Source organism: Pan troglodytes, chromosome 7 (genome assembly GCF_028858775.2).
Source record: "Pan troglodytes isolate AG18354 chromosome 7, NHGRI_mPanTro3-v2.0_pri, whole genome shotgun sequence".
Classification (NCBI taxonomy): domain Eukaryota; kingdom Metazoa; phylum Chordata; class Mammalia; order Primates; family Hominidae; genus Pan; species Pan troglodytes.
Window position 1 is genome coordinate 27,869,800 of NC_072405.2, and position 21,912 is coordinate 27,891,711.

The 21,912-nt window shown below is 40.7% G+C and overlaps 1 protein-coding gene across 25 annotated transcripts in view; it reads right to left on the minus strand.

Moving 5' to 3' along the window:
* CSGALNACT1 (chondroitin sulfate N-acetylgalactosaminyltransferase 1) overlaps nt 1–21,912 on the minus strand; it is a 353,523-nt gene that overhangs the window by 158,912 nt on the left and 172,699 nt on the right. The gene's annotated exons all lie outside the window — the stretch shown is intronic.

The following is a 21,912-nucleotide window of genomic DNA, read 5'->3' on the forward strand; positions in this document are numbered from 1 at the left end:
AGGAGATCATGTCCTTTACAGGGACATGGACAGAGCTAGAAGCCATTAACCTTAGCAAACTAATGCAGGAACAGAAAGGCAAACACTGCATATTCTCACTACTAAGTGGGAGTTGAACAATGACAACATATGGACACAGGGAGGGGAACGACACACAATCGGGTCTGTCAGGAGGGTCAGGTGGAGGGAGAGCATCAGGAACAATAGCTAAAGCATGTTGGGATTAATACTTAGGTGATGGGTGGACAGGTGCAGCAAACCACTATGACACACATTGACCTATGTAACAAACCTGTATATCCTGCACCTGTAACCTGGAACTTAAAAATTTTTTAAATAGAAAAATATTATTTTCAGCAGAGACAACTGGCAAGTCATGGCTGACCTGGAGTCACCTTTACCCACTCCCACTCTATCAGTGCCCACCCATTGCCTCCCCATCTGTGTCAAAAGAACCCATTCTGATGGTCACCATCACCGCTCTTGAATATGCCTGCTTCCTCCTATTCCCACAGCCCCTGCCTTACTTCGGTTACTCATTCACAAACTACATTGTGACTACCATGGTAGCTTTCTAAGCAGTCTCCACCTCCACTCAGATCTTTAATCCACCCTTCAAAGTCAGCGGATCCAGCCTCCTAACACAAGTCTGCTCAGATCCCTCTAAGCCTCAAATGTCTTCACTAACTCCCAGCGACTCATACAGTCTAGCCTTCCTTGTGTAACACTCAAAGGCCTCCAACCTCCCCTTCAGCCTCTCCCCCAGGCATGTCCTCCCCAACCCTAGACTCCCACCACACTGGCCTCCTCCCTCAGCCACGCACACTCACACACCACACTGTGGCTGTTTCTGAAGCTGGACGTTCTGTCTCCACGGCTCTCCACACCACACCTACTCCTTCAGATAATCCTTCAGATTTCTGCCACTGAGAACTGCCCTGTCCTGACTTGATCCTTCCACTGTCGGTGCTCCCACAGGATACTGCTTTAAAACTTCAGTTAAAACGCTTCTTTCACTGAACTTAACGCACAGAACATTTCGCAAACTTTTAAAAGAGGAAACCAGGTCATATCACTCCCTACATTAAAGGACTTTAAAGACAACCCGTTGATTTTCAAACAAAATTTACGTTTTCTACCTTTTCAATATCCTGAATTACCCATGCTGGTTTCCTGTTAGATTAGAATCCCTCTGGGCACAAAACAAAACAAAATAAAAACAGCCACAAAAATGGATGCCTAGTCCCATCCTCAGAAATTTCAATTTCGTTTTTCTCAAGCGAGGTTCAGGTTTTTTTTTTTTTTTTTTTTAAGTTCCTGCAAGATGTTTCTAATGGGAAGCCCAGGCTGGGAACCACAGAACTAGGTGACAGGTCCTAACTGTCCTTTGTAACCTAATTTCCCACCACAGGTTCCTCAGCCACAATGTTCCACATTTTGGCTCCTCGAAGCTGCCCACACTCATTCTTGCCTTGGGGACCTTGGAAGAGCGGCCCTATATGCTTATGCAACCTGTGCAGGGCAGCCACAGCACTCACTCCTTTGGGTCCAATCAGAATTCATCTTAAAATCACCTTCAAGAGGCCTTCTTGGATCATCCAATCAAAAGACGCCCTTGCTCACTCTGTAGCACATTTCATTCTAATTCTCTGCATAGCACTTTTTCTGTACTATTTCTCTGGTTTTTTAATTGGCTACCTTGCCCCATGAGAATGTAAGCTCCATGAAAGCAAAACCTTTATCTGGGTTGTTCAGCACAGTTTCTCAAGCTCCTAGAACAGTGCGAGGCACACAGCAGGGATTCAGTAAATATTGGTAGAATAAATGAGTGACAAGTGAGTGAACATATCTAGGTCACTTCCATCATGCTCCATCATGCTGTGCTGTGCTTTGCATATAAAAGGACCTCAATGAATCCACTGCATTTCAGGGACTGAAAGTATCCACTATATTACAAATTTGGCCGAAGTTTGAAGGTGACAAGCATCCTTGCTGAAAAATATCCTTTTCCTACTGTATATAGAGAGAACAGATTATGTATCACTTTACAGACTTTCCAAGTGTTTCTGAAATCCAACTTTCATAAAACACTTTCCAAATTTTTCCAAAATCCAACTTTCGGAAAAGTTCTAAAAGTCAAAAAACAGCATAGAAAAAAATTTTAATCTGACTCCCAGATTGAGTAAGTAAAGGTAAAATAAAGGACTCCCCTCAGTCTCCTCTGGCATAAACTGTCACCTCTCCAGGCAGTGTAGCAGGACTGCCTACTTGGCAGACTACAAAACTAACACAGTCCTCAACTATCATGTAATTTTTAAAAATTAAATCTCTTGACCTATATTTATGACATTCATTCATCTCAGGTAGTTAGAGATATCTTTCCAACTCAAGATCCTCTGATGATCAATTCTAATAAAAATAAACAAGAAGTTCAAAGGACAAATTTGAGAGATAGCCAAGTATTTTCTCCAGCTTCATTGCTTGTACTACTGAAAACAGAGCACCTCTATTTTTACATTAAAGAACTTCAGGCCGGGCACAGTGGCTCACACCTGTAATCCCAGCACTTTGGGAGGCCAAGGTGAGTGGATCATCTGAGGTAAGGTGTTCAAGACCAGCCTGGCCAACATGGTGAAACCCTGTCTCTACTAAAAATACAAAAATTAGCCTGGCGCAGTGGTGCACATCTGTAATACCAGCTACTTGGGAGGATGAGGCAGGAGAATCGCTTGAACCCAGGAGGCAGAGTTTGCAGTGAGCCGAGATCGTGCCACTGCACTCCAGCCTGGGCAACAGAGCAAGGCTCCATCTCAAACAAAAACAAAAACAAAAAACTTCAAGGCTGATCTAGTCTTTAAATGCCCATTTCTAGTTACCTTGAGTTACATCATCATCAAAATATAGTAACAGCTTCCACGTTGTAAACAGGATGGCTGGTGGCCTCGAAAAAGATGTATCTGTCTCCTAATCCATAAAACCTTTTGTCTTCTATGGCAAAAAGAGTGAATATTACCTTGCATGGCAAAAGATATAATAGAGTTCATTACCTTGAGAGGAGGAATTTATCCTGGCTTATCTGGATGGGTCCTAAATGTCATCACATGTATTCTTGTAAGAGAGAGGCAGAGGGAGTTTTGACACAGAAGAGGAAGGAGCAATGTGACCATGATCAGAGACTGGAATGATGTGATCTAGAGCCACCAAAAGCTAAAAGAAGCAAAGAATTTGTTCTCTCCTGGAGTCTTCAGAGGAAGCGTGGCCCTGCTGACAACTTCATTTGAATATCTAGTCTTTAGAACCATGAGAAAATAAATTTTTTGTTAAAACAATAAGGTTAAATAAGCTTAAAAGCCTTATGTTTATGGTCATTTGTCACAGCAGCCACAGGAAACCAATACGCACACTTAATGGATTGCTTAATATGTGCTACACATTATAAAAAACATGGTACAATAAATATTAGTTACCAAAAAGATGTTTCCGTTTCTAAGAAAATAGGTTTTTGCATTTTAAATAACTATAATTAAATATATTCAATCTCCATTTTGCAGGTCAGATCTAAAACAAGGTGCTCCATTCTTGTTAGGATTTGAAGCCCCTTGCTTGATGTCTCTGTAAGGGAGTTCCCCATCTGAAAATACAAGATTAAAATTCTCAACTCCTTCAGGGTTAAAGGGATAACATAAAAGAGGATAACAACAGGCTACCCCTCAACGATTCACGGAGTCTTAGAGCAAAAGCAGCCCTTGATGAGTACTTACAGCCAACCCCCCTTTTTCTAAGGATGAGAAGGCAAAGGTTCTCAAGGGTGAGGCCCTTGCCATGAGAAAGCCAGGAGACTCCAGGTATGTGGATCCTGGCTCAGAGCCCTCTGCACAGCTCTGTGCTGCCTGCAGAAGGATAAGATAATATCCCCAATTCACTCATACTCGGGTTTCCTCCTCTCCTAATGCGTGAGTTTTCAATGGTCAATGCAAACACTCAGTCACCTTTAGGGCTAATGGCAAAACACAGGCTTAGGGCACAGAGTGGTTCAACTGAAAAGACTCAAGCCTAGACCTGATGGAGTAAAAAATGGCAAAACAAAAACCCCAGACGTCCTGAGCTGATCATGAGCCAGTACTTGCTCAGAACCACATGTACACCAGTACAAAGAGGGAGACTTAGGTGACTGTAAACGTCAATTCTTCCAGCAGTCGTTAGCCAGGAAAAAAGAGTAGAAGGATCAGCCTGGAACCCAACCTAAGTAATAAAAGTCAATCCGAAATATTATGTTAATGAGAGTGAGTCAGGACTGCCATTTTCCACATTTAAGAGGCAGTGTGACAGACAAAGTGTATGATAAAACTCATCATCCACCAGAAATAGAAGGCTACTTCCTTAATCTGATGAAGGGTATTTACAACAACTCTACCATAGACATTACACTTATTGGGGAAACGTTAAAACTTCTTCTTTTGCGATCTGGATTATAAGGATACCCACTACCATCACTTTTCTTAAACTCTGTACTCAAGATCTAAGCCTATGCAATAAGGCAAGGAAAATAAATGTAAAAATATAAGAATTAGAAAAGACAAAATTAGAATGTCATTATTTACTGATGTGTCTATTTTCTATATGCAGAAAATAGGAAAAATCCAAAATCCAAACGAAAACACATATAAAATATCAGAATTAATAAGAGTTTAACAACGTTGTTAGATGTAAAATGCAATGTGGAAAAATCAATTCTATTTTAATATAAGCACAAAGAGTTAGAAAATGAAATGTTAAAAAGATACCATTTACTATATTATCAAAAATATAAAGTACCTAGAAATGAATTTAATGAAAGATGTATAAAACATAACTATGAAAATGATGTAACTTCACTGAGTTCTCTAAAAGTAGCTCAGGTATGTATATAGATTTTAGTCTCAACAAATGAAAAAAAATCAAATTGGATGTAATCATCCACCATATGTTTTCATTCAAACATTGGTTTTTGCAATGTAGAGATATCTTGATTTGTTATACAGTCAATTAACAGTGGGAATACATTCTGAGAAACACACTCTTAGGTTATTTAATCATGCAAACATCATATATTGTACTGACACAAACCTAGATGGTAGAGCCTACTATACACCTAGGCTATATGGTATAGCCTATTGCTCCTAGGCTGTAAACCTGTAAAGCATGTTACTGTATTGAATACAATTGTAACACAAGGGTAAGTATTTGTGTATCTAAACATATCAAAAAATAGAAAAGGCACAGGGAAAATATGGTATTATAATCTTATGGGACCACCATCATATATGTGATCCATCATTGACCCAGACATCATTATGCGGTGCATGGCTGTATAAGAATTCTGATCAGATGGGTGCAATATAGGCTCTGATGGTGGATCAGGATTATCCCAAATTTAAATAAACATCAAATAATCATTTGGATTTCCATACTCAGTACTATATTAACTGTGAAAAACAAAAGGACTTTAAATTCTTTAATTTTATAGTGTGTATAAAGAAAAATCTGCTGGAATCTAAGGTCTAAAGTGGCAATATATATAAAACTTCAAAAAATCTGAGATTCTATTCAGTCAATACATCCAGAATGAAATGGTCCAAACCAACAGATATATGGTGCCAATACAACCTCGCACTGCAGTAATTTGAAATTTCTGTCTCAATTTTTAGCCATTTCCATAGCTCCCTGTTAGAGCTACCTTTAAATGTAGGTAGAATAGACAGCTTTTTATATGGGGATATTTATCAAGACTTCCTTTCAAAATTCTCCCTTAGCCTCAACAGATCAAACATCCAACCATCAAGGCTAATTCCTTGTAGCTAAGACACTATGTGTCCTAGAATCCATTATTAAAATAAAAATACTTCCAGGAGGAGGTAACATAAATGAACCATGATGCAATTTTAACACTGCAACTTCATTTACCTGAGTCAAAAGCAAGATATGGGGCAATCAATTCTGATAATGTAGAAAAGAAATGAGAGAGCTTTTAAGGAGACAGATATGGAGTACACAGTGCTACCATTAGCCAGATGGGCGTAGTGGGAATATCCTGAAAAGTACACAGTTAATGACAGCACAGTGCTAGAGGAAAACTGAAAAGATGCTACAAACAAGCATAATGTGCTTGACTATTTAGGGTGGGGACTGGATCCTGCTGTTAAGATAGGTTTGAGAGGCTATTGATCATGGCACTTGATCATAACTTGACTCACACTGCTGATGGACTATTCTCTCTGACACCCTAGTGAAATACAGTAAACTCATCAAAGCAGGAGTGATGCTTTGTCCTCTTATAGACCTTGTGATACAATAAAGCTTTTTGAACCCAGTACTGAATATTGCCACCTGGTGAATTAAAACTTCACTTGAGAAGAAGTATCTGAGTTCTGGAGATGAAAAAAAAAAATCTACTTTTAAATTAGAGCTAGCACTTTTTTTTAGCGTTACGAGTTGGTTGTTGACAATACCAAATGCTTTCAAGGATGTGGAGCAACTGGAGCTCACATACATTGCTGGTAGAGTTGAAATTGATATAACCAATCTATAACTCTGTTTATCAGTGTGTTCTAAAGATAAACCTAGGCCTATGCTATGACCCAGTAAGTCAAGAACAGACATGTCCACCAGAAAGCATGAACAAGGATATTTAGAAACTTTATCCCTAATAGTCCAAAACTGGATAAACTACATTATCCATGAACAGTAGAATGGATAAATTATACTATATTCATACAATACTTCACAGCAACAAAATAGAACAAACCATTGCTATATGCAGCCATACAGATCAATCTCAGAGACACAATTAAACAAGTCACACATAAAGGAAGACATACTCTGTGATGCTATTTGTATGAAGTTCAAGAGCAGGCCAAAGTAATCCAAGATGTCTGATTAGATTAGAGGTCCAAATAGTGGCGCGCTTTGGGGCAGGGGATGTTAAATGGAAGGGAGGGTAGATTGGGGGCCTATTTTTTTTTGGTTCTAGAAGTGGTCTACATCTTGATTTGTGTGGTGATTAAACAGATATATTCATATGTAAAACTCTGCTGAACTGTATACTTCAGATTTGTGTACTTTATGTAAGTTATACCTCATTAGAAAGGTAAGAAAGAAAAAGTGTTGGCTGTTTCCCAAGGCTTAATATTCGTTTTAATCATTTTAATTATGGGAAGCCAATTTTCTTTAAGCATATTTTTGCTGATGGCTATAATTTGAATGCTTGAACACTTGAAAGGATTATTTAACCAATCCAACAAAGAATTGTATTCTCCCCCTACAAAGGTACAGAAGCCATTCCAGCTGTCTCAATAGTACACTCCTCATTAACACCTAAAAGGAGCCACAACCTAATCTGGACACAAACAGAGAGCAAGAGGTAATGAGGACAGGGACAGAAAGGAGTGGTACCTCTGACTCCATGGCTGCAGGGTTTCCAAGGCATTCAGGACAGTGGCACACACTAGGAGGGTTGTTCTAACTTAAGACATGTACAGGCCGGGCTTGGCGGCTCAAGCCTGTAATCCCAGCACTTTGGGAGGCCGAGGTGGGCAGATCACGAGGGCAGGAGTTCGAGACCAGCCCGGCCAACATGGTGAAACCCCATGTCTACTAAAAACACAAAAATTAGCCAAGTGTGGTGGCAGGTGCCTGTAATCCCAGCTACTTGGGAGGCTGAAGAACAAGAATCAAGCTGAGGCTTGAACCCAGGAGGCACAGGTTGCAGTGAGCCGAGATCACGCCATTGCATAGCAGCCAGCCTGGGCAATGGAGCAAGACTCCGTCTCAAAAAACAAACAAACAAACAAAAACAACAAACAACAACAACAAAACGTACAGAGATGCCTCTGATTTATGTATTTATTTATTTTTGAGACAGGGTCTTGCTTTGTCACCCAGGCAGAAGTGCAGTGGCACAATCACTGCAGCCTCAACCTCCCAGGCTCAGGTGATCTCCCACCTCAGCCTCCCAAGTAACTGGAACCAAAGAAGTGTGTCACCACACCTGGCTATTTTTGTATTTTTTGTAAAGATGAGGTTTTGCTATGTTGCCCAGGCTGGTCTCAAACTCCTGGGCTCAAGCAATCTGCCTGCCACGACCTCCCAAAGCACTGGGATTACAGGTCTCTGATTTTTGAAACTCCGTATCCGATATAACTAAGACACTCATCTGACAAACCTGCTATCCTACAGGAGCTAGTCCCTACCTAAACAGCTATGATTCAGGGAGTCCTAGAATTCTAGAGTGGGGGGCACCTGAGAATTGTTACTGACTTAAGCCTGGTGCCTATCTGGCCGAAGTCCAGAAAGCAATTAAGAGTAGCCCCCCACCAAAACAAAAACAAAAACAAACAAAAAAACAGAACCAGGGAAAGAGTCGCTGTCAGCTGCCACTCTTTCTCCCCAACTAATATGGCTAATACGGCATTTATACTAAAAAGGATCTACACATATTTTAAGTTAATGGCTAAAGCAGAAAGGGGATTTTGAAAGTAACTCTGGATGAAAATTACCAATATCTGAAAAAAACTATATTGCAAAGTCACAGAGAAAGGCATTAGTTTCAGCTTTCCCAGCCAAAGCCCACTGAAAAATGGCCTCAGCTATTTCAGCCACTGACTTTTCAGAGCTTTAAAGCAAACCTACAGTCCCTCAGCAAAATGGGAACAGAAACCTCTGCCCTCTTTGCTATCAGACAAGGGCTGCCTGGAAAGCTAATGTATGACATGCCTGAGTTTCCTAAAAGAAGTTACTGTAAGTTTTCTGTAGGGCCTACAAAGATAAGACGGATTTATTTCCAATTATTTGGATTAAAACTGCCTGCCTCATTTTCATCAAATAAGTCATTACATTCTTTCTGAGGGGTTCCCACATCAATGGAACTTGCCAATCATTTCCTATTTTCAATGGCTAGAAAACATCAGCCACCTTCAAGTCTTTTTCTCATGTTGAGAACAGCAAAGTCTGCCAGTCAACCAGAAAAACATCGGCAACAACAACAAAAATATTTACATACTTCCCCTAAAATAATCATGTTTTCATATGCTTTTTAAACTTTTAGAGTTCCATCTCCCCAATCCGTAACACCAGAGCCACTTCTCCAGAAGATTTACATGTTTATCTACCTATCAAACTCCATCTCCCTAGATGAAAAGAATGAAAATGTTGAAATTTGTGCCATTAATGTTCACCTTTCCTTGTCATTCTTCATGGATATTCAGTGAAACAACAGCAGTATTGGAGGCTTAACACTGATTCTAAGAGAAAACTTACAGTAGTTTTCAGAACAGGTTAACATGAGAAATCAAGAAAGCAAAAAGCAACAGGACTCAAGAGTCTCTTCAGATAAACTAGCCTTACCTATGGTCAAGGCTTACGTACCAATGAAGGGAAAGGCTTCCTTGGCCAGCAAATAAACCACTTTCTGGGTACATACTACTCACAAAGAAGTTTTAACTCAGCAACTACAATAAATTATTCTAGTAGTTCAAACTAATTCTATTTACCCACCTGCAAATAAAATTATTATTTTTTCCTTTGGTTGGATAATGTTGCAAGGCACAATTCCCATGATAAAGGTGGAAATTGGATAGCAAACGCTAATGGCATTTCACAGCACTATTAAATGTTTACACATTTAATGTGTATTATCTGGGGTCACTGATAATTGACAGTAAGATTTTTCATGAACATCCACAAAACACAAAAGAGACTATTTTTCACTCTGTTCCAGTGAAGATAAATAACCCGTAATGAGATATAATTGAGTACTTTCTCCAGAAAATTGCTGCAGTCCCAAAAATCCTAAATATCGTATTTGAAAAGCAAGAAGACAGTATGAGGGATTCAGAATCAAAATTATACTTGTTACAACTGGTGGAAATGATACCAAATGACAAATACACAGGGGACAAAGGATGAAATGAACTGGAAGTGGGTTTTTCACCTCCTGCCAGCAGATCATTTAAAAGGATACACTCCCATGGCGGTAGCATTTGGAGGTTTTACTTTGATCTCAAGACATGAAAAAGATTAAGTCAGCTTGGTTCATCCTCTCCTCATCCAGCTGTACCCTGCAAATTAGCCCTTACCCACTTCTTCATTCAAACATCAACTGACCGTCTTAGCAACCAGAATGTTGAACAAGCACAACTGCTGGAAAGTGATCAAACGAATCATCTTATTCTCCCTCTGGCCCTTTAAAAATCCAGCAGTGGGCGGGTGGCCTTCCTCAGCACTGGATGAAAACCTTGGCAGGTGCCAGGACCTTTCTGTTCACTCTTAGGTGACTAAGAGTCACTTAAGTCATGAAATATTCCAATTTTTTTTTTTTTTTGGACACGAAGTCTCACTCCGTTGCCCAGGCTGGAATGTAGTGGTGCGATCTCTGCTCACTGTAACCTCTGCCTCCCAGGTTCAAGCCATTCTCCTACCTCAGCCTCCCATGTAGCTGGTATTATAGGTGTGAATCACCACATCCAGCTAATTTTTGTATTTTTAGTAGATACAGGGTTTCACCATGTTGGCCAGGCTGGTCTCGAACTTCTGACCTCAAGTGCTCTGCCCACCTCGGCCTCCCAAACCAATCTCTTTTAATGATCAATACTGCAAACCTAAGAGTTCCATCTCTCCTTCCAGTGACAGGCTAGTTTCAGGAAGGGGATGTATAAGGCTTCTCTCTTTACAACTGCTAGCTCCCTCAAGGTGCTGGGGATAAAGCAGGTAGAAGAAAAGGAGTAAGAGTCCTTAAGAGGACTGGTTCCATCATAAGCTGTCAATCCATTCTTTGGGCCTGGCAGATACTTATTTTAATTTTTAGAGAAAAAGTCTTTGTTACTCAGGCTTGATTGCAGTGATGCTATGATGGCTCACTGCAGCCTTAAATTCCTGAGCTCAAGCAATCCTCCTGCCACAGCCTCCAGATAAGCTGGGAATACAAGTGCACCACGATGCCTGGCTGGTTTTGTAGAGATGGCATCTTGCAATGCTATCCAGGTTGGTTGGTTTTAAACTCCTAGCCTTAAGATACTCTCCAGCCCTGGCCTCCCAAACTATTGGAATTACAGGCACAAGCCACTGCACCCAGCTGGCAGATGTTTAAAGTTCATTCTTTCTTGTATGAGCTGGTCTACTGGGGACTTGGAGATTCTCAGTCCTGGAAACCATCTCTCCTGCAGCTCCTCCAGACCCAGCAAATGCAACCTAGTGCCAATGGTCTCTTGCAACAACTTCCACAGCCTCTTGGAATCTGCCATCCATTTCCAGCCTCTTGCTCATAGGGTTCCTCCATGCAGCCCAATTTATCAGACAGAACCAAAAAGCTATGCTGCTCTTTCACAAGAGGCTCACCTATCATGCAGGAACAATAAATACATAGCCTCATTTTGCACAACAAATGCTGGCAGGGCAGGTGGACAGTAACAGGGCAGCCACACATATGGTGTGGAACTGGCACTAAAGCCACAGCCAGCCCACCTCGTGCTGCCTGAGGTTAAGGAGTCCGACCCTGGCAGTGCCCTCCAGCCCTGTACACCATGGAACTGTGCTTCAAGGAGCCCTACTGCCATTCCACAAGGTTTGGGATAAGATGGCAGACTGTCTAAAATCTCTTAAAATCCTCTCTCCGGCCAGGTGTGGTGGCTCACGCCTGTAATCCCAACACTTTGGGAGGCTGAAATGGGCAGATCACGAGGTCTCCTGAGGAGATCAAGACCACCCTGGCCAATGTGGTGAAATCCCGTCTCTACTAAAAACACAAAAATTAGCTGGACTTGGTAGCGGGTACCTGTAGTCTCAGCTACTCGGGAGGCTGAGGCAGGAGAATCTCTTGAACCCTGGAAGTGGAGGTTGCAGTGAGGTGAGATAGCGCCACTGCACTCCAGCCTGGCAACAGAGCGAGACTCCGTCTCAAAAAAAAAAAAAAAAAAAAAATTCCTCTCTCCTCTCCATAATATGACCGTTTTAGAGCTGTGGGACTGATTTTCAAAACTGCCTTGTCTGCCAACTCACACATTTATTGAATTTGGATCTCTAATGCAAAATGCAATTTAAAAATTCCATTACACCTCTCCTCTATAACCAGGGTATCTGAAGAGGCTGAACATTGTGGTTTTATTTTTTCCAATAATTGCTACCACTAGCTGCACTCTGGTTGTCTCCTTTTCCCCCTGGGAAGTTAGCAACCTTAATTCTCAGTCCATCTCAGAACACTTAATTTTTTGGGTTATGAAAATAGTCCAGTATATACAGCACCACCTATTAAGTATTCTTGCCTAAAAATAACTGAAGCTGAATCTAATCAAGTTTCTAAATCTACCTACTCGCTTGCAGGTAATACCAGAGATAGAGAAACACATTAAATAGACATCAGAAACACATTAAATAGACATCTTTTGGAAGTAATCGTTAAGCAGGTAAAACTTTCCATAGGACAAATAATCCTGCTTCTCCATCAAATAAACATCAGAAAAGCAACTGTTAAAACAAAACAAAACAAAACCTTTGAAACAACTGTAATAATTTGAATATTGACTGGGTATTCTAGGATACTGAGAAATTTTGTTAGAAGTAGTAATAGTATAATGGCTTATCAAAAAATGTTTTTATCTGTTAGAAGTATAAACAAAAGTATTTACGTGTGAAAGAGCAGAACGGCTTGGATTTACTTTAAAATATTCCCCTGATTTTTTTCAATAAACAAAATAAAAGCTGGGGAGGGTTAGATGAAGTAAGACTGGAAAAATGTTAATAATCAATGAAGTTGAGTGATAGGTTCATGAGAGTTCATTGTACCATACTTTTCTATCTTTTGAGATATTTTAATAATAAAAAGACTTCTTTAAAAAAGGTACACATTTCAATCTTATGCCCAATTCTAAGTTCCCCTTCCTTTCTGCAGAGCAGGCCGAGCAGGTGGTCCAATGGCTCAGACAGGAAGAGGTAGGTGGGCCGAGAGACGGGAGTGGGTGCTGTCTGCTAGCCACACCCCATCCCTGTTCTCTGTGCAGGCTCCTCTGATGATAGAGCCCAGAGAGGCTGGAGAGGATTTTTCCCTCAGTAGTGAGTGGTCATTTCTTTGTTGCTATCCCTACACTTTTTTTTGTTTTGTTTTGTTTTCTTGAGACAGAGTCTTGCTCTATCGCCCAGGCTGGAGTGCAGTGGGGTAATCTCAGCTCAGTGCAACCTCTACCTCCCGGGTTCATGAGATTCTCCTGCCTCAGCCTCCCTAATAGCTGGGATTACAGGCACACCTTCACACCTGGCTAATTTTTGTATTTTTAGTAGAGACGGGGTTTCATTATGTTGGCCAGGCTGGTCTCAAAGTCCTGACCTCAGGTGATCCAGTCACCTCAGCCTCTCAGAGTGCTAGGATTACAAGCTTGAGCCATTGCACCCGGCCTATTCCTAATCTTTCACATGAACCTGCTGCAGTGGTGATAAGATTGCTGTCACCTTCTCGGTGGTCATCACAGATGATGTGGATGGAGACCCCCAACGAGTCTTGCTGGCAGGGACCTCAGTCCCCTCCTCTGGGCACTAATGATCTCTCATTAGATCTCACCATATTATCCAGCAGACCCCCGACAGGCAGCCCCATGCTACACTGCTGTGATATGACAGCCTTTCCACCCCACCTGCTGATTGCCCCATCAGTCTTACCTCTGCAGGCCAGAGCCAATACTTGGGCCCGCTTGTGAGTGGGGTCCTACTAGTGTATCTCTCAGAGATCATGAATTTGAGGCGGCTGACTTGTTTCCTCTGCAACTGGTTACACTGCCACACCTTACTGCTCTCCATTAGCACTGGGGCAGGTCAGCAAGTGCAATCACTAGCCATCCAATAAGAAAACACACAGCTCGCCTACCCCCCTCTTAGACACCCCGCAAATTACATGAGCAACCCTCTCGCCCTCCACACCCACCTCAAAAGCATGGAAACATCCAAACCCCATTAGACTCTGCTCCCCTTTGGGAAAGAGAGAGAGGGATAACATGTATTTATTCACAAAGAAAGAAGGTCTCCTCTTATGTGTCGTTCATCAAAGCCTGACAAACCAGTGCCCCTTCTTGCACCTAGAAATAGACTGAGAGTTGTACTTGGCCTTGGAGAATTCATAATTTTGTTCTCGACATGATACTAGCTCTACTGTTGGGGATGAGGCGTGTGGCATAAGAAAATCTCAATTAGTAGCCAGGCACAGTGGCTGAGGCCTGTAATCCCAGCGCTTTGGGAGGCCAAGGCAGGGGGACGACGGCTTGAGGCCAGAGGTTTGAGAGCAGTACCTAGACAACAAAGCCCGACCCCACCTCTACAAAAAAAAAAAAAAAAAGCCTAGTATGGTGGCGCACATCTGTAGTCCTAGCTACCCAGGAGGCTGAAGTGAGAGGATTTCTTGAGCCTAGGAGTTCAAGGTTATAGTGATCTGCAATTGCATTGCTGCATTCCAGCTTCAGTGACAGCAAGACCCTATCTCAAAAAAAAAAAAATTAAAACTAGACAAGAAAGGAAAAGTTTAATTAGCAACTCCAACCATCCTGTTGCACCTAGTAGGTATCAGGTTAGCATGCCAGACAATGAAAATATAAGGGCAAATAAGACACACTCCCGTTGGGTTTAAAATAACAAGGCATGGGTTTGGGTCCAGGACTTGCTGCTTTCCAGCCGTCTGACTTGAGTAAGAAGCTGCAGCAACTTTGGAGTTAATACTGTGTCTTTAACTGCAAAGTTAGAGAGGCGGCTGAGATGCCTCCCAGGTCTCCTATAGCACTCACAGCCAATGGCTGAGCCAAACTATTGGCATCACATCACATGAGACATCAGTCCAGCCCTCTGCCACAGTTAATTCAAAAGCAAAATAAAGAGCTAGTTGGCATGTGGAATAACTAGATCCCATAGGTGTAGCCACACTAACTGGAGCAATGGAAAAAATTACTCCAGCACCACAGCTTGCTTTCACTCAGCAGATGGGCTGGAACATGTTCCAGATCAGCTGCAACCTTCGTGGTCCAGGCGCAGGTGGCACCGCAGGTCGTCCCTGAGGCATAAGGTAACATGTGGGCTACCAATGATGCCATCATCAAATTCTATCCCCCTAGCTAGTCACTATGCCATTTGCATTTAAAATAAATATTTATCACCATTTCTAGCATTATCACTCTCAAAAGTCCAGCCCTATTATGTGAGCTAGGCCAGCACAAAGTCAAGTGAGAGGACTTTAGGATGGCTCACTGGAGTGACCATTTGTCATGCTCTGGGACTTTGTGTACATCCTTCCTGTACTTAGGAATCAGCCACCTGTGATCCTGCTGCCTGGAGGAAGAAGACATTTATTTTCCTATAGCCTCTCTTGCGTGTGGAGTGAATCATCCTCTGTTGACTTTAAGTGAAAAGTATTAACTTTTATTTAAGTGACTGTATTTGGGGGTAGCTTAGCCTGTGCTTTAATACACAAGCAAAATGATTAGATTCTGAACTGCTTTACTGCAGATCCTACCATCTCTGTATTCGCTATGAACTTACATTTGTGGGTGTGTTAGATACTACTCTAAACTGCACTACCCACCTCCCTCTAGGCCTATACCAAGTTTCTTAAAAAGGCACTGACCCAAGCTGTCTCTATTTTCTCTCTCCCGATTCCTCAGTCTGACTCAGTCTGACTTCTGACGTCTGCCTCTACCACTCCACTCAAACTGTCCTTCCCAAGGTCACCCCTGATTTCCATATTGCCAAATCCCAACATTTTTGAGTCTTCATCCTATCTGATATCAAGACCACGTCGACCCTGCAAACCACCCTCTCCTTCCTTACATCATACTTTCTCTTGGAGTTCTTGCTACGTTGACCAGGCTGGTCTCAAACTCCTAGCCTCAAGTGATCCTCCTGCCTCACATCCTTAAGTGCTAGGAATCCAGTAATGAGTCACAGCACCCTGACTCATTCAGGAAGTTTTAACACCAAAACATTTATGTAAAAATGAACTTGAGCCTATCCACCACACCCAGTCCAGAGTGATAACTTTCAACCATGAAAGTGCCATACTCAAAATCCTGCGACGGCTTCCCACGTCACTTAGGAGAAATTCCAAAATCCTCAGCATGGACTAAAAGGCCCACTTTGATCTGGCCCCAGCTCCAAATTCAGCTCACGTCACTTTCCTCTGTTCCCACTCCCTCCATGTCCTCTACACTGCTGAAAGCCTCACTGGCATCTTTTCAGTTCTTTAAATGAACCAACTTCTTGGCTGACAGGGTCTGCAGCACATGTGCTGTTTCTTCTAGAAGGCTCTGGGTAATTGCTTTTCACTACAGGTCTCAGCCAACACTTCCAAAGGGGCACATTCTCTAAAACCTTTCCCCTGGTGTAAATTAAGTCACTCTTCTAAGTCTCTTTCATAATTCATTTTACTTTTCCTTTGTAGCTCTTACAATAACATGTAATTATATAAAAATGTAGATTTAAGTAGAGATAGAGACGGACACATAGGTATTTGTCTCTACCATACTATAAGATCCTCGGCCAAGGGCAGGGATTATGCCTATTTAGTTCACAGCATTGTCCTCAGGTTCTAGCATGTTCAACACTGAATAAACAGAAAGTTAAAGGATGAATGCTAATAGCATATACCATGATTTTAACCTAAAAACAGTTATGGTATTTGCCTACCCTATTTTCCCATATGAAAACCTTGATACAAATAGATAATACTACCATATGTATTGCAGTCATGGAAAAACTTGGATTGCACAAGAATTACAAAAAGTAATGGTAATATCACACTAAGTCTCCCGCTGAGAACAATTACAAAAGCTGGATGAAGAAGAAGGAAGGGAAAGGACAGAAAGGAGGAGGAGGAAGAGGAGGAGAAATAGCTGCTGTTTGAGGCACGCAAAACTTGAGGGGTTAAAGAAAACACCCTGAGGTGAGACCCTCCTTTGTACTGCTTGCTCTTTTCAGAGCATTCACTAATTCCTGGCCAGGCTGCATTGGACGAGCAGACAGCTGCAGCCCAAAGCCTGGAGCAGTCTTACTGGGATGAGGAGCTGAAAAATGAAATCTAGGACTTCCAATGCAGCCAGAATGTGAGGCACAAAGATCCGAGAGAAAAGACAGCTTCAGAAAAATGAACCCAACATTCTTTCCAGCCTTTGCACTCCAAAGCTGTGAGTTGTAAAAGGAGGAGAAGATAAACAGAAAGCTTCTGCTAAGAGGCTAAAACACTGAGCTGATTTTATGACCATGGCACTCAACTTCAGAGTTGACATTGAGGGCCTAGTAGGGACAGAGTCCTGGTAAATACTTCAGGCTTTCTGCTGAGACTCTCAATGGCTTATACCTTAGAGCTAAACCAAACAAAAACAGACTAACTTGAAACTTCACTCCAATTATCATAATGGTTGATCGAATCTAGATGAATAGCTTTATCCTACCGCCAACAGAAAAGAAATAGATCTTCCCTGGAGGAATAGAACAGCATCCAGAGAGCCTAAAAATGTTCACATACAGTATCAGGCACTTAATAAAAAATTACAAAGCCTGATAGAAAACAAGATCGAATGACCTAAACCAAGATAAAAAACCGGTAATACATAGACTCACTGGTAATCTAGATATTTTATTCATCAAAATAGCATTTTATTATAACTACAATTACTGTGTTCAAGAAAATATATTAAAGATAGAGAATCTTACCAGATACCTAGGCTCCATAAAAAACAGGAAAACTGAAATACAATAATTAAATTAAAAACTCAATAGATAGGTTTAAAAGGATAGACAAAGAAAAGTTTTACTGGAGTGAAACAGGTGTCAGCAGAAGAAAATCTAATCAGAAGCACAGAGAGAAAAACAAAGAATTGAAAATATGAGAAACAGCTTAAGTCACATTTAAGACAGGAAAAAGTAATGTACGTGTAACTATTATTCCAAGAGGAAAAGAGAACAATGAGAAAGAAGCAACAGCTACACAGATAGCCACAAGGAGTTTTCCAAAACTGATGAAAGGTATCAAGCCTGAGATCCAACAAGCTCCATGAACCACAATTAGGAGAAATATAAATAAAATATACCTAAAAGCCATCACAGTAAAACTGTGAAAATCAAATATAAAATCTTAAAAGCAGCTAGGATTGGGGAGCAATAGGAGAGCAGGTAATACTGCCAGATATAAATAGCATATTCAGGCCTGACTCATAGTTTCATACTCAATTATGCCATTTTGATATCCCCTCTCACCTACTTTGCAATTAGTAAAACTAAGGATAAAGTTCAAATAATGTCCTCTTAAACTCCCCAAATTAAAATGTTATATTTGTGGCAGAATTGTGCAACACAATTGTGAAACACAAATTTTGTTTTGTTTTTAAAACCTGTCACTCAGGAGGCTTAGGCAGGAGAATCGCTTGAACCAGGGAGTCGGAGGTTGCAGTGAGCCGAGATCGTGCCACTGCACTCCAGCCTGGTGACAGAGTGAGACTCTGTCTAAAAACAAAACAAAACAAAACAAAACAAAAAAACCTGGCACTTACTGTATAAAAATACTTTAATTGAAGTCTGGGCTTCTCTAACTCCTAGAATGAACATGTAAAATACATCAGCTACAGGGTATCAGCAACATATTAATACATACTCATAATTTCACTTTCTGGGGACCCAAGGCCCATAAAGCAGAGAATAAAAATGGATTATCTTGATATGGTTACATTAGTCTCTTAACATGTAGACGGAAAGCTGCTGTTGTAGGTATTTTTAAATGGTGAGCTCACTATAATGTCAAAGGATTAACAAATTTATTCTGACTTTCTCAATTTAGAAAATTATTCATCTTAGTTAACAGGAAAATAATTCAGATGTAAAGGTTGTAATTTTTCTTAAAGATGATCACCTACCAGCCCAGGCTGTATCTGAGCTATCTCTGTTACCCAAATGAGTCCTAGAACTGCTGGGACAAAAAATATATAATTTACAGATAGATAGATTATATGTATCACCTTGCAGATAGTAATGTCCTGTAACTTGGCCCTTTCTCAGGAGGGCCGTGGCTATAACTAGGCACTGCAAGTGACTATATTCCTCCATTCACTGGGATTTTAAATACTGTCCTGGTGAATGCAGCATATTAGAAGAACATGATTAAAGTATTCACAGATAATTCAAAGACACCAACAGACAAACCTGATAAGGAAAAAATAAATCAACACTTCCAATGAAAGACTACTTAGATAATATAAAACTTACAATGTACATTAGCAAAACTGTATGGTCCAAGTTGAGGAAAAGAACCTTTATTGCTTATTTCCCCTCAAAGTCCTGGTATTTTTATTTAAAGAGCCTGAGAGCACCTAGTAAAACCAACATTTTCTGTAGTTCAGCTGTGAAGAAAATCATCTGGCTTCAGGAGTGATACACATGACTAAGAGCTGGTCAGTTGAGTAATTCAATCCACCCCGTCAAAGAGACTGGTTTAAAGATAGACACATGACCCAGTCAAAGCCAACGAGAGTCAATCTTGGGATCAGCTGGAAAGACATAGAGAGGCATGCTCACTCTTCAGCTTGACTTAAATTTAGAGATGCTACAGACTTTTTTTTATCATTATCTAAAAAGGAAGCCACCATAAAAAGCAAAGCCAAGCTATCTGAGTCCCTGGACTAAGGCATCCTAGAAATCAGTAGCCCCTGTGTATGTATGTAAGCCAACAGATTCTCTTATTTGCTAGAGCCAGTATGAACTGGGTTTGCTATTACTTGTAGTAAAAAGAGCACCAAATGACAGGCTCACTTGGAGAAAGACAGCCATTTCGACAAGTCCCATTTTGAAGTGCCCCAAATAATTTCTTAGCTTGAAGTCCCAGTAAATGGAATGGGCTAATAGCCAAATTAGACCACTGACAACCACTGTCAGGGACACATATATACACTGGAGAAAAAAATTCTTTTTCCTTTTACACTTTAAACACATGTAATTTTTATTTGTCAATCATACCTCAGTAAAGCTAAGGAGAAATATTATATCCTTGTATATTATGTATCCAAAAACATAAACCAATACCTTTTAAAAAAAAAAATCCATTATTCTCTTAAATCATGTAGAAGACAAAAAGTAGAGTTCCAAGCCATTGCTACAACAATGCTAGATTTTATAATTGTCCGTGTATTTATCTACAGTGATAGTACTTTTTTCTTTGTTCATCTTTGAGTTATTCTCTAGTATCTTTTCATTTCAGCCCTCAGAAGTCCCTTTGGATTTCTTGTAGGACAGGTCTAAGGGTAACAAACTCCCTCAGCTTTTGTTTATCTGGGAATGTCTTGAGAAGAAAAAATCCTAAGCTGCATTGGATCTAATGCAAAATTATGGCCTATATATAGTACCAGATCAGCTTCTGGCATTAAAAGCATAGTCATTTGATTCCATTCTAACTGACACTCTCCCAAAATGTGTTAGGCTACCAAATCTCAGTATTTTCTACTAATAAGCAAGTATAATTCACAACAACATAGCAGCAGAGAAGTACATTCAATTTTCATAAACATCATCAACCATTACTCTGATGACAAGCATTCCTCAGGATTATGCTCATTTTCAGACACTAACTTTCAGCTTATACTCTTCATTCTTCTTCTCACTGCTACCTTGCATCAGCCACAAAGCCTGCACTTTGGGGTTGGAACTGCCAACAAAAAAATAATGATTGCTCTGCAGTAACTGAGCAATTAGAATAATATTTCGAATGCTTCCCAAATCTGTTGCCCACCTACTCATACTTTGGGTTTGAGAGAAGTCAGACCAATGAGGCTGAATACTGACAGCCATCACTCTATGCACCCTGCAGCCTTTGCGGCATGTTTATGTTGCTCAGTTGAGATTGAATAACACATAAGCACAAACTGGGCCACATCTAATAGTCTGCTACATTCACAGACTCAGCCCAAGTGTTTCTTAAAAATACTCCAATTAAAGGCAACACTAAAGTAACAAAGTAAGTAGTAAAGAGGCCATTTCTGTGATCCACCCAGCCTTGTGACATTTGAAAGATCACCTACCTCTGCTGTTTTTTCATCTGCAGAACGTAATAGTCTAACTAAACAATCACCTCCCAGAGTTAACATTTGAGAAATCTTGTGATCCCTAAGCCTGAAAGCTTAGAATCATGTGGTCCCAGGCAATGTTATCGGTATTCTGTAATTAAGTTATGCAGCCAGTTAATATTACTCATACTGGGCCTTTGCAAGTCTATGGTGATTTTCACATTAGAATGTCAAACTGGGCTGAAATATTTTTTTTTGACACAGTAAGACTTAGCTTGGAATTTGAATTAAGAGAAAGCTTAGGCTAATGGTTAACCTTGGATTAATATTTATTTTACTAATGTTAGCTTTGTATTACATGGTGATATCCTATTTCCTCCAGGATATTGTTTATGCCATTATAAAATTCTAGCTAACGCCACTAAATTCTAGGCATAAAGTATTGCTAATAAATACCATTAATTGACTATTCAGAAATCAAAAGTATAATCTAAATATACTTAGCGAAGATGAATGCAGGGATCCTCTAACTGGCTATGATATTGTTTTCTTTCACAGTATGTCCTAGAATGACTGCTGACAGCTGCAGTGCAAGGCTGATAGCAGTACAAAGTAAGCATTAAACCATCAGTTATAAGGCAGTTATAAAGCATCTCTTTATGATTTTTCTCCTAACAGAATTAAGGGCTTGTCATCCAGACCAACAGCAAAGTAGATATTCTGAAGCGAGGGATGGTGACACTGTCCTGGGTACCAACCGTAGACAGCAGGATGGGGCAGGGGGACCTCAAAGTGGACTTTAGAACCCAAATAGACTTAAATCTGAATTCTAGTCCTATCACTGTCTAGCTGTGTACCCCTGGACAAG